Source organism: Herpailurus yagouaroundi, unplaced genomic scaffold (genome assembly GCF_014898765.1).
Source record: "Herpailurus yagouaroundi ecotype Mexico unplaced genomic scaffold, PumYag 530, whole genome shotgun sequence".
Lineage (NCBI taxonomy): Eukaryota > Metazoa > Chordata > Mammalia > Carnivora > Felidae > Herpailurus > Herpailurus yagouaroundi.
Genome location: NW_024412747.1, coordinates 3,248,752 through 3,262,733, shown reverse-complemented (window position 1 = coordinate 3,262,733; position 13,982 = coordinate 3,248,752). Strand labels below are relative to the sequence as shown.

Here is a 13,982-nt window from a genome sequence, read left to right as displayed (position 1 = left end):
GAAAAATGTCTGTTCAAATTCTTTGAACATTTTTGATCTGGGTTATTTGTTTTTTGTTGTGGAGTTATAGGAGTTATATATATATATATATATATATTATTAAAATTTATATATTATATAATTCATAGTGTGTGTGTGTGTGTGTGTATATATATATATATATATATATATACATGCATATACATATACTGCTGGATATCTAGAATATCCAGAATCTATATCTGGTTAATATCCAGAATATTCTGGATATTAACCCCTTACCAGATACATGATTTGCAAATATTTTCCCCTCCCTTGGGTTGCCTTTTCACTCTGTTGATTGTGACCTTTGTGCACAGAATTTTTAAGTTTGATACAGTCCTATTTGTCTATTTCTTAAGAGAAAAAAAATCTTTAATGTTTATTTCTTTTTTTGAGAAAGAGAGAGACAGAGACAGAGAGACAGAGTGCGAGCAGGGGAGGGGCAAAGAGAACAGGAGACACAGAATCTGAAACAGGCTCCAGGCTCTGAGCCGTCAGCACAGAGCCTGACACGGGGCTCTAACCCACCAACCATGAGATCATGACTTGAGCTGAAGCCGGACACTTAACCAACTGAGCCACCCAGGTGCCCCTCTGTTTGTCTATTTCTTAATTTACTATCTGTGCTTTTAGTGTCATATCCAAAAACTCATTGCCAAATTCCAATGTCATGCAGTTTTTGCCCTTTGTTTTCTTCTAAGAATTGTGTAGTTTTATGTTTTTTGTTTAAGTTTTTAATCCATTTTGAGTTAATTTTTGTATAAGGTGTAACCTAAAGGTTCAATTTTGCATGGGAATATCTAATTTTTCCAACATCGTTTGTTGAAGAGACTATCTTTCCCTCCCCAGAGTGGTCTTAGCACCCTATTGAAGATCATATGACCATAAACATAAGGATTTATTTCAGGGCTCTCTATTCTCTATTCCTGTTCTATTGGTCTATAGGTCTGTCCTTTTGGCCAGCACCAGACTATTTGGTTACTAGTTTTGTAATATGTTTTGAAATCAGGAAATGTAAGACCTCCAACTTTGTTCTTTTTTTTTCAAGATTGTTTTAGTTATTGAGGGTCCCTTGGGATTCCATATTAGTTTTAAGATTTTTTTTCTATTTCTGCAAAAAATGCTGTTGGAATTTTGATAAGGATTGCAGTGAATCTGTAGATCGCTTTGGATAGTATTATCAAATTACTTTAAAACACAGAAGCGTTATTGTATATCTCCTGTGCGATATGGCTTAAAGACAGAAAATAAATGCAAATAAACCTTCATTTTGTTATGTAATCATATTGTTATAACAATATTTAACTTTTTATCCCCAAACTATTATATATGTAGAATAAAGTAAATAAGTAATTATGTTAGTGCTATTAGAAACCAAGATTTTTATTTTCAAAAATGAGGAATACATATAAAATAAAAAAGCTAAATGAAAACATTGTAATCCTAAATTGAATGAAATCAGTGTAAACCTAGATATATATTTATATTTTATATATTTTAAATTAAATATATATTTAAATATATAAGATACATATTTTGAAATAGATTTTATATACTTAATATGTATTATTTTAAATTTATTTATATTATATATGTGTATATATATATATATATATTTTTTTTTTTTTTTTTAAACATTCCTCTTGGCTTCACCTACTGACGAAGTCTAGAAACAAACCCAGTGGCCATAAGCATCCCTAGTCAAAATTGTGGTCTCTATATACCATTTCCCACTAAAAATTTTCTTGGAAAAATTGCTTAAAAAAATTGCTAACTCCAGGTTTGGCAGGAAATAACCTGTCACAGAAATTCTAATGAGCTGTGTAAATACAAGCTAGAAGACAATTAGTTATACACAAGAAGGATTGGTTAAATATTCATATTGCATTGCTGAGGGAAACCTTTTAATAGTATTAAGAATCTCAGCTATTTTGCAAGAACAAAGATCACAATGAGCATTAACAGTTACTTACATCATCCTTTTGAATTTTAAAATACATGTGTATAATTACTTATTATCTAACTCCCACTAGATGTAAGCTCCAGTGGGAGCTATATTTTTTTACCCATTGTATCTCTAGTGCCTAAAATATTACCTAGTATAATATATATATGACTTTAAGTATTTTATTGTGTTTCTACTTTTAAAATTACATAACTTCAGATATATTCTCATATAAAATAACAATACATTATTCTGTAGTTAACATACCTTAGTTTGCTAAGACTTTCAAGAAAAGTATTTTATTTTTAATTTTTAAAAAATATTTATTTATTTTGAGAGAGAGAGAGAGAAAGGGAGGGGCAGAGGGAGAGAGAGAATTCCAAGCAGGTTCCATGCCCACCGTGGAGCCCAACTCGGGGCTTGATCCCATGACCCTGGGATCATGACCGGAGCCAAATCAAGAGTTGAATGTTTAACTGACTGAGCCACCCAGGCGCCCCAAGGAAAGCATTTTTTTTCCAACATTTATTTATTTTTGGGACAGAGAGAGACAGAGCATGAACGGGGGAGGGGCAGAGAGAGAGGGAGACACAGAATCGGAAACAGGCTCCAGGCTCTGAGCCATCAGCCCAGAGCCCGACGCGGGGCTCGAACTCACGGACCGCGAGATCGTGACCTGGCTGAAGTCGGACGCTTAACCGACTGCGCCACCCAGGCGCCCCAGCATTTTAAAATTAGGACAGTATCTCATTCTTTGAGCCATTGGGATGAATTAATTTAATTTACACTCCTCTGAAGATCTTCCACATCTTCAAGATTCTTTTATTTTATGACAAAACCATAGTTCTAGAAGCTTGTTTCTCACACTTGAAAAGACTGGATCAGGGACATGATCGTGTAGAACATAAGAGGTAAGCTGGATGGATCAAAACACAGGGGGGTCTGAAGTTTGGAAAAAAGGGTTGAGTGCTCTTGGGTAGTGCTAGTTAGTATTGAGGTGTGAGAGAATTTGTTCAAAGCAAGAGGGTTCAAAGAAGAAATGAGTCCATTTACAGTGGGGGAGGGTAATCAATCAGAAGAGGTCAATGGCACCAACCATGAAATTTCCCTGGGAAGTAGACATAGGTTTAAGGAATATAAGTGCTATGGTATTGTAAAGAATGCACTTCTGGGGTGCCTGGCTGGCTCAGTCCATAGAGCATGCAAGTCTTGATCTCGGGGTTGAGTTCCAGCCCCTCATTGGATGTAGAGATTACTTAAAAAACAAGGAAATAAAAGAATGCAGTCTTAAAGACTGAATAATTTAAAATCTGCATAATTCAAGAACAATTTTCTCATAGAAATAAAGGGAAAGCAGGGTATATAGTCTCAGAGCTCATAAATCTATAATTATTGCGCAAGGTTTTGAATTTTTTTATAGATTATTTTTGCTAAAGGTTCTAGAGTTTTGACTTCTAAATTCACAGCATGAATAATTATCAAAGCAATCATTTAAAGTACTTTACAGTGTTTTAGCACATCTAACTTGTATTCCAAAATTATTACTTTTTTTTTTTTTTTTTTGAGCACGAGAGAGAGAAAGAGGGAGAACAGGGTGGAGCAGAGGGAGAGGGAGAGAGAGAATCTTAAGCAGGCTCTATGCCCAGCTCAGAGCCCCGCCTCACAACGATGAGATGATGACCCGAGTTGAAATCAAGAGTCGGAGGCTTAACTAACTGAGCCACTCAGGCGCCCCTGTATGCCACAGTTATTAATTTCAGGCGTATTTTCCCAGCACTGGCACCACCATTTAATCAATGCTTGGAGGCAAAAAAAAAAAAAAAAAAAATTTACTTATAATAACAAAAACCCAGCAACACAATAATAAGCAAAATCACTACCAGAAGTGCTTCCCACATTTAAACAACGTGATGCACATCATTAAATATACATTATTTCACATTTTGCTTGTAAGACAATATCTCTGTATCATACTATTTCCAAATCTGCAGCCACACAACACTATATGAATGTGTCTTCTTGATTAAGGAAAGAGGCCATTAAGAGATGAAATTGATCCCACTAGAAATGATCCCTTCAGCTTTGGAACTCTAAGACAATTGTCTGCAAATAATTGGTAATCTCTATGTTGTTGTTTTGAACTGATATTCCAAAATTTTATTGCTGTGTGTTTTGGGCAACATCATCTCCAGAAGCACTCTTGTGACCGTCCCTTTCTTCTACATGGTTAGTGTTTTCCGCTCTACTGGATCGTTCATATGAGTACAGTCAGTAGTGTGGTGGTAAATGTTTAACACCTGGCTTTGGGCTGGGGGAAGTGGGGGGTGGCCCTAAGTTGTCATGGTTGTCTATGTCCCTGGTATAAGTACTTCCGTTCCTGGCCATTCTCAAGCTATCAACATGGAAGAGGTGTGCAAAATTGGCTCCTGCAAGCCAGTGTGAGCCAGCTCCGACACTCCCCGAAAGTGTTCTTCAACCTCAGTTTCCAATCCATTAGTGGGGCTTGCAAACATTTTAGTGGGTAATAAGCAGCATTTTTAAATGAAGAATTGGAACGCGTTGTATAACACGGGTATTGTTTTGCAAATTTTTGTTTTCACGATTTTAAGTACGTATGTAACAAGTCACGATGGAAACGTGGTTCTTATTGTGGCTGGCTTGTCCCAAGTCTGCCAAGCATCGCTGTAGTTAGTAGCTTCTCTTTTTAAACACGGAGATAGAAACAAAACGAAATCAAAATCTTCTTTTTACCCCACTGCTTTCTGAGCTACGGCAGTTTCTCTGGTTTTCACAGCGAAACTTAAAATATTGATTAGTCGTGATTTCTGCCACTTCTTCACCTCGTATTTCTCAACCCACTTACAAGTCAGTCACTGATGACCTCCATGTTGCAAAATCCATTGGAAATTTCTATGTTCCTTGACCTCTCGGCAGCATGTGACACAACTGGCTGCTCTTCCTTAAAGCACTTCCTTTCTTTGGCTTCTAGAATACCACTCCTGGCAAGGCTGCATGGCTGCCTCTTCTCAGTCTCTTTCATGGACTTTTCTTTTCCTGACTTATCTCCCCAGGGCTCTGTCCTCGATCAGATTCTCCATGTATCTACGCTCTTAGGTGACCTCATCAAATCCCATGACTTCTTCTCACATCATTGTCTCCTTTGCTTTGCTTCTGCCATGCTTGTGGCCTCTCTGTTCCTGAACACACTGAATGCATTTCTCAGCCTTAGGGACCTTGCGCGGGCTGTTCCCTCTGCCTAGAATGCTCTTTCCCAAGATCTGCCATGGCTTCCTCTTTCACTCACCAGCAGTTCAAATATCGCCTCTTTGGAGGGGCTTTCCCTGGCACCCAACTGAAGTAGCCACCCAAGTGCTCCCAATGACACCGTCCTTTTTAAGTCTTCTCTGAAACTCATCACTATCTGTGTCCCCCATGGGAATGTCAACCCCGTGGAAACAAGAATAGTGAAAACCCTCTGTCCTCATGGAGCTCATCATTTGGTGGGTGAAGTCATATAAAATAAAAAGGTCAATTGGCATATGGTAAGTTCTAGAGAAAAATGAAGGAAAAGTGATAGGAATTGTGTGTGTGTGTGTGTGTGTGTGTGTTGGGAGGGTGTTTGCAATTTTAATATGGTGGTCAGGAGAGGCTTCGCTGAAAATTGATATTTGAGTTTAGGGGGACTTTAGGGGGAAAAGGAAATGTCAGATGCAAAGGTTTGGGGAGGTGTGACGAGCGTGCCATAAAAATACCAAGAAGGCCAGTGCTTGCTGCAGAATGAGAGGGGAGGCATGAACATGAAGTAGGAAATGAAATGAGTGTGTGTGGAGATGGTGGGCAGATCATGTAAAGACGCGGATATCCACTCAAAGAAGGAACATCAGTCAGTGGCAAGTTTTAGCAGAGGAGTAACATTGTTTGAATTATGTTTTGTCCTGATCCCTCTGGTTGCTGAGTTGACATCAGATTGCAGGGGAACAAGGGCAAACGCAGGGAGACCAATTATGAGGCTTCTGCAATAATCCAAGGAAGAGATATGGAACTTCCATTTATTCATGTCTCTTCTTTAAAAAAAAATTTTTTTTTTTTACATTTATTCATTTTTGAGAGACAGAGAGAGAGAGAGAGAGAGAGAGACAGAGCACAAGCGGGGGAGGGGCAGAGAGAGAGGGAGACAAAGAATCCGAAGCAGGCTCCAGGCTGTCAGCACAGACCCTGATACAGGGCTCCAACTCACAAATTGTGATATCATGACCTGAGCCAAAGTCGGACGCTTAACCCACTGAGCCACCCAGGCGCCCCTATGTCTCTTCTTTGCGTCTAGAAGTGTCCCACGAGGCAAACACTACAAAAACCTTTTAGTATACCTGTACCCCTTATCACTGTTGCCTTGTCATGGTGGGCATTCAGCATGTATTTGTAAGATTTTAAATGATGTAAAAACATACTGAGCTCATTAAACAAAACAGGAACTAATGAGTGGGTTATTTCTAAGAATAGGTTCTCTCGTTTTGTGCATATTTTAATATAGAATTACTTCAACACTGGATTTCTGGCTCTTTTACTTAGTCACATTTGCACTTAACAAAGAAAAAGAGCACTGATGTGTATTGAGTTCAACTTCTTTTGCAAAGGAGAGGTACTAAACCCAGGCAAAATTGCGTAGGTATTTAATTGCTCCCCACCTTGTCAATAACCTATTATTTCAACTCAATATTCAGTGTCTATTTCACATAAAGCGTTACACTGGGCATTGGGGGAACATACAAGACAAGTTTCTCTTTTCAATTTAAAATCGAATTAGATAGATAAAACACAACCCGCAGAAGCAGAAGTACAAATCCAAGGTAGAGCATGTCAAGGGTTAAATGCAGATATTGAAACTGGATCCTGCAGAGTGAATCAAACTTGGAAAATGAGTAGGAGAGAGAGCAAAAAGGAGTAGTAAATCGGAACGTGAGTTCACAGGTATGGGATTTGTGATGAATTTCTCAATTTAAATACAAAATAATAAAAACCAAAGCCACCGAGAAGAAAGCCCAGAGCCGGGACACCAAAACGGTCTTTCAAAACAAACGTGGTTACAAATCCAGCAGAGACAAGTAGGAACGTGAGAACTTTGCGGTCCCTAACAGAAAACAAACTGAAAGCAGCCAGCTGTCCAAGGTACATGACTTTATTTGTATCTCTCTGTTTTTACTGCAAACTAGTGGTCAGTGTGGGTCCTTGGGTGAGAAATCGGTCCTTTACTGAACATCTCCTCTGCTCGTTACTGTGCCCCATACTGCTGACATTTTTCCCTAGGGAGGTGTGTAATTTAGGAAACACCAACACACGAAGTAATTGGCGGGTGATCCACAGCGGAGGCAAGTCCGTTAGACTAACCAGACGGGGCGCCCCCGGCTGGGCGCAGTCCAGCCAAACTGACCCTATCCCCCCCACCATTTCACTGACACCCCAGGGTGTGCACTGGCAAAAAGGGGCGCGTCCACGTCGGGTTATCTTTCATAGCACCATCTGGACTCTGACCCACGGCAGAGGCCGGGACACCGGAGCCGGCGGAAAGCCCCGGGCCGAGGGAGCGTCAGCTTTCTCCTTTCCAACCCATTTCCGTCCACTCCCACCCCGACTACGGGGCAGGGGCAGGGGCAGGTGGGTGCTCTCGGGAATTTGTAAAACACACTCTGCCGTCCTCCCCCTCCGTTCGTCCCGCAGCAAGCCGGTCGCGTTCCGATCCCCGGAGGCTGTGCAGGAGGCCCGGCTGGGGGGTGGCCGCACGCCAGCAGAGCCCCGAGCACGCCCAGCAGACGGAGGCGGGGCCGACGGCGACGCCCCCGCGGCGCGCGAACCGGGAAATGGAAGCGGACTGACTCCTCTCGCTTCCCGTAGCCGCCCACACATCCCGGGATCCCGGACGACGCGCGGCGGCGAGCCGGGTGCGTGGAGCGGCGGCCACGCCGATCCCGCGGTGAGTCGGACGGCGGCCATTCTCCGGGGCGGGGAGCCGCTGGGTGCTGCGGTGGGCGCGCCGGCCGAGGAGGGGATGCGGACATCGCTGTCTCCACTTTGGAGTTTGGTGGGTGGAACCTCTTGGGTGCACCCCGTCCCGCCGGTCCTCTCCGCGGCAGCGTGGGGCGGGGTGGCGGGAAAGCTCCCGGGAGGGAGCGGGTATCGGGAGCCGCGGCCCTTCCCGCTGCCCCGCCGCAGACCCTCCCCACCAGGTCTGCCTTCGCACCTGCTGCCCCCCAGCCAGATTGCCCGGGGTTCTCCTGCGCCACCTTTAAAAAGACAAGTTCTGTGCGTTTAGTGACAGACCTGCTTTGCTCTCCCGGACCCTGAACACGTTGGTGCAAGATGCCGAGTCATTTGACTGCAGTGTTAAAGTTCGGAAACGGAGGTCATTGGAATTGCTTGGTCCGCAAAACATAATGATGGCTCTTTGTGAAGCGAATAAACTGCAGGACCCGTCCGTGTGGCTCCTTTGGGAACAACCGGTTTCATGCAAGCCTGTGGATTAAATCGGGTCACTCTCTGGTCGCGATGTAAATTATGAATGTGGCTATGGCATCTCTGTATCCTTTCCCTCTGCTCGTATTCGCGCTTCCTGAATTTTCCGGAGCAGAAGGAAGAGTTTCGAGGTTTTGACTAACTCTAAATTAATGACCGTTTAGGGCATTCAGGTGGTAAACCAAGAAGGATGCAGTTTCTTGTTTTTCTTAATAGAAACTCATAGTTGTGGTTACTGCGTATTGTTCTTTGCTGCGATGAGAGAATTGGCGGAAGTAAAATGTAGGAAGTTTTACTTTCGTTTCTCTTTTAGTTGTGCTTGATGGCTTTAATCTTCGCTGGAGCTGTTAAATGGGTACTTCTGTCAGTGGGGTGCTTTCTTCTTTCAAACTGTGGCTAATGCGTAGCAACCGCCCCCTGCCCCCCGCCCCCCATAGTTTTAAGCCACAAGGACAACTGTATCCTTGTTATTCAAGGGATTAGACTTTTTTCTTTTTGACTAGTTTCCTTTGGAGGAGGAAGAGGAATGCCTTCTATTAAAATAAGAGCTCAAGTTTATAAAGCACTTTCTTTCCATTGTTTTATTAATTCATTTAACCCTCAGGACAAACGTGTCAGGTGAATGCTATTATTTTCATTTTACCGATGAGATAAATGAGTATCTTTGGTAGTTGTACAGGACGATTTGCTATTATTTTATTTTTAGTAATTCCAAGTTAGAGAATTTCTAGGAGTGTATTGTTTTAAGTTTATTATTTGGTTTATTTCTGTTTGAGCAACCTCAGGATTTTGGTGGTAAAAATAAAGGACAGTTAGTGCTGATTTTACTTATCACAATTAACCTCTTCTCCTGCGTTAAGGTGCCTGCATGATCTGATAAACTTGTTTCTTGTTTTATTGAATAGTAGTTGACATAGAACATTGTGTTAGTTTCACTTGTAACATAGTGATTCAATAGTTATACGAGGTTTATGTTTGGAAAAATGTCTATTCGGGTCTTCTGCTCATTTTTTAATCTGATTGTTTGATGTTGAGTAGTAGGAGTTTTTTCATGTATTTTGGATGTTAACCCCTTATCAGATGCATTATTTGCAAATGTATTCTCCCATCCAGTAAGTTTCCTTTTTGTTAATGGTTTCCTTCACTATGCAAAAGCTTTTTATTTTGATGTAGACCCACTCGTTAATTTGTTATTAACAAAATGTGTTTTTGTTTTCCTTGCCTGAGGAGACAGATCCAAAAAAATACTGCTAAGATTGGCGTCAAAGAGCTTACTGCCTATGTTTTTTCTTTTAAGAGTTTTATGGTTTCAGGTTTTATATTTAAGTTTTTAATCCGTTTTAAGTTTATTTTTGTGTATGGCATAAGAAAGTGGCCCAGTTTCATTCTTTGGCATGTAGCTTGTCCAGTTTTCTCACCATCATTTATTGAAGAGACTATCTTTTCTCCATTCTTGCCTCCTTTGTCATAAATTAATTGACCATGTAAGCGTGGGTTTATTTCTGTGCTCTCTGTTCTGTTCTATTGAGCTATGTGTCTGGTTTTTTTCCCCCATGTGTCTGTTTTTGATTATGTACTTTGTAGTGCACTTTGAAATCTGGGAGCATGGTACCTCCAGCTTTGTTGTTCTTTGTCAAGATTGCTTTGGCTGTTTGTTTTTGGTTTTGTTTGTGGTTCCATACAGATTTTAGGATTGTTTGTTCTAGTTACGTGAAGAATGCCATTGGTATTTTGAAAGGGATTGCGTTGAATCTGTAGATTGCTTTGGGTAGTATGGGCATTTTAATAACATTAATTCTTCCAGTCTTGTGAACATGACATATCTTTTTTTTTTTAATTTTTTTTAACGTTTATTTATTTTTGAGACAGAGAGAGACAGAGCATGAACGGGGGAGGGTCAGAGAGAGGGAGACACAGAATCTGAAGCAGGCTCCAGCCTCAGCTGTCAGCACAGAGCCCGACGCAGGGCTCGAACTCACAGACTGTGAGATCATGACCTGAGCCGAAGTCTAACGCTTAAGCGACTGAGCCACCCAGGTGCCCTGACATATCTTTTAACTTATTTGTGTTGTCTTCAGTTTCTTTCATCACTGCCTTGTAGTTTTGAGAGTACAGGTTTTTCACCTCAATGATTAAATTTATTCCTAGGTACTTGATTCTTCTTGATGCGATTGTAAATGGGATTGTTAATTTCTGTTTCAGAGAGTTCATTATTAGTGTACAGAAATGCAGCAGATTTCTGCATATTGATTTTCAATCCTGCAAATTACTGAATTCTTTTATTCTGATAGTTTTTTGGCAGAGGCTTTAGGGTCTTTTATATGTAGTAGGTCATCTGGAAATACTGACAGTTTTACTTCTTCCTGTCCGATTTGGATGCCTTTTATTTAGTTTTTCTTGCCTAATTGCTGTGACTAGGGCTTCCAAAACTGTGATGAATAAAAGTGATATTGGTGGGCACACTTGTTCCTGATACGAGAGGAAGAGCTTTGAGCTTTTTGCTGTTAAGTATGATATTAGCTGTAGGCCTGTATATGGCCTCTATTACATTTAGGTATGTTCCCTCTGTGCTCACTTTATAGAGATTTTTTATCCTAAGTGGATATTGAATGTAAGCTTTTTCTGTATCGAGATGGTCATATGATTTTCATTCTTTGTTTCATTAATATGGTGTATGACGTCAATTTGTGGATATTGAAACAACCTTGAATCCCCAGAATAAATCCCACTTGATCATGTGTATGATCCTTTTAATACACTGCTGAATTCAGTTTGTAAATGTTTTGTGGTGGATTTTTGCATCTATGTTCATCAGGGATATTGGCCGATAATCTTCTCTTTTTGTGTAGTGTCTTTCTATGGTTTTGGTATCAAGGTAATGTTAGCCTTGTAGAATAAGTTTGGAAGTGTTCCTTCCTCTTCAGTTTTTTGGAATCGTTTGAGAAGAACAGGTCTTAGCAATTCTTGAAATGTTGGGGTGCCTGGGTGGCTTGGTTGGTTAAGTGTCTGACTGTTGATTTCGGCTCGAGTTATGATCTCATGGTTCGTGGGATCGAGCCCCACATTACGCTCTGTGCTGACAGTGTGGAGCCTGCTTGGAATTCTCTCTCTCCCTCTCTCTCTGCCCCTCCCCTGCACATGTGCACTCTCTCTCGCTCTCTCAAAATAAATAAATAAACAAAATAACCCCAATTCTTGAAATGTTTGGTAGAATTCACCTGTGAAGCTTTCTAGTATTGAATTTTTGTCTATTAGGAGTTTTTTGGTTACTGATTCAATTTCATTACTAGTAATTAGTTTCTTCAGGTTTTCAGTTTCTTCCTGATTCAGTCTTGAAAGATTGTATCCATTTCATGTAGGTTGTCCAATTTTTTGGCAGATGATCATTCCTAGTAGTGTCTTACGATCCTTTGTATTTCTGGATATCAGTTGTAACTTCTCTTTCATTTATGATTTTATTTTTTGGTCCCTGTCTTCTTCCTTCCTTTCTCTCTCCCCACCCCTCCCTCCTTCCTTCCCCTCCTTCCCCTCCTTTCCTGCCTTCCTGCCTTCTTTCCTAGCAGGGCAGAGGGAGAGAGAGAGAATTCCAAGCAGGCTCTATGCTTAGTGTGGAGCCCAGTGTGGGGCTCGAGCCCAGTGTGGGGCTCAATCCCACAACCCTGGGATCATGATCTGAGCCTAAATCAGGAGTCAGACGTTCAACTGACTGAGCCACCCAGGCGCCCCTGTCTTTTTCTTGATGAGTCTGGTTAAAGGTTTATCTGTATTGTTTATCTTCTCAAAGAATCCTTTCATTGATCTTTACTTTTTTTGGTCTCTATTCATTTATTTCTGTTCTGACTTTTATTATTTCCTTCCTTTTACTAATTTTGTGCTGTGTTCTTTTTTTCTATTTCCTTGAAGTTTAAGATTAGATTGTTTATTTTTTTTCTTTTTCTTTCTTTTTTTTCCTTTCTTCTTGAGGTAGGCTATGAACTTCCCTCTTGGAACTAGTTTTGCTGCATCCCATAGATTTTAGAATGGTGTGTTTTCATTTGTTTAAAGGTATTTTTTATTTCTCCTTTGACTTTTTTTCATTGGCCCTTTGGTTATTTAGTAGCGTGTTCTTTGGTCTCCACATGTTTGTGGGGGTTTTTTTTGTTTTCTTTTTGTAATTGATTTCTAGATTTCTAATTCCACTGTGGTTGGAAAAGTTGCATGATATGATTTCAGTCTTCTTAAATTTATTGAGACTTATTTTGTGGCCTAACATGTGATCTTTCCTAGAGAATTTATTTGCATGTGTACTTGAGAAGAATTTGTAATCTGCTCTTTTTGGAGGGGATGTTCTGAATGTATCTGTTCTGTCCACCTGGTCTAATGTGCCTTTCAAGGCCAGTGTTTACTTACTAATTTTCTGCCTGGATGATCTATACAATGATGTAAGTGGGGTGTTGAAGTTCCCTACTGTTACTGTATTGCTGTTAATTTATCCTCTTGTGTTTGTTAGTATTTGCTTTATATATTTAGGTGCTTCTGTGTTGGGTGAATAAATATTTATAACTGTTACATCTTCTTGTTGGGTTGATTTATCATTATGTAATGCTCCTTTGTCTCTTGTTTCAGTCTTTGTTTTAAAAACTGTTTTGTCTGGTACAAATATTGCTGTACCAGCTTGCTTTTCTTCCCTATTTGTGTAGAATGTATTTTCCATCCTTTCACTTTGAGTTGGTCTTTAGATCTTAAGTGAGTCTCCTGTAGGCAGCATATAGATGTTGAAGAGAATGTTTTTTTTTCTTATTGCATGGTTTTTTTTTTCTTTTTCCAATTCCTTATTCCCTCATTTGCTGGAGATTAATTAACCATAACATCACAGGTTTATTTTCTGTTTCTATTCTGTCCAGTTGATCTATGTGTCTATTTTTGTACCATATTGTTTTGAATACTGCAGTTTTGTAATATAACTTGAAATCTGGAATTGTGATACCTCTGGCTTTGTTTCTCCTTTTTAAGATTGCTTCAGCAATTCAGGATATTTTATGGTTTCATACAAATTTTAGGATTATCTGTTATAGTTCTGTGAAAAATGCTGTTGCTATTTTGGTAGGGATTGTGTTGAATATGTAGATTGCTTCGGGTAGCATACACGTGGTTTTTCGGTAGCATCAGCATTTTAACAGCATTTGTTCTTCCAACCCACGAGCCTGGAATGTCTTTCCATTTGTGCCATCTTCAGTTTCTTTCACCAGTTTTCAGAGTACAAGTCTTTTACCTCCTTGGTTAACTTTATTCCTTAGATATTTTACTGTTTTTGGTGCAATTGGAAATGGGAGTTTTCTTAATTTCTCTTTCTACTGTTTCATTATCAGTGTATAAAAATGCAGTAGATTTTTGTACATTGATTTGGTATCCTGTGGCCTTAATGAATTGCTTCAGCAGTTCTAGTAGTTCTTTGGGTGTGGTCTTTAGGGTTTTCTATGCATGGTATTATGTCATCTGCAAATAGTGACAGGTCTTATTAACTAATTTG

The 13,982-nt window shown here is 40.1% G+C and overlaps 1 protein-coding gene across 9 annotated transcripts in view; it reads left to right on the top strand.

Annotated features, from left to right (window-relative positions):
• Window positions 1-2,826: 2,826 nt before the first annotated feature.
• LGALS8 (galectin 8) overlaps window positions 2,827-13,982 on the top strand; it is a 35,432-nt gene continuing 24,276 nt past the window's right edge. For 3 of the 9 annotated variants that reach the window (XM_040464974.1, XM_040464981.1, XM_040464973.1), the window contains exons 1-3: window positions 2,827-2,877; window positions 6,990-7,132; window positions 7,682-7,934. The gene's annotated coding sequence lies outside the window, so the exon portion shown is untranslated. Of the gene's footprint in view, window positions 2,878-6,989; window positions 7,133-7,681; window positions 8,043-8,107; window positions 8,364-13,982 lie in introns of those variants that run through there. The other 6 variants (XM_040464979.1, XM_040464976.1, XM_040464984.1 and 3 more) reach the window with 5 other exon arrangements.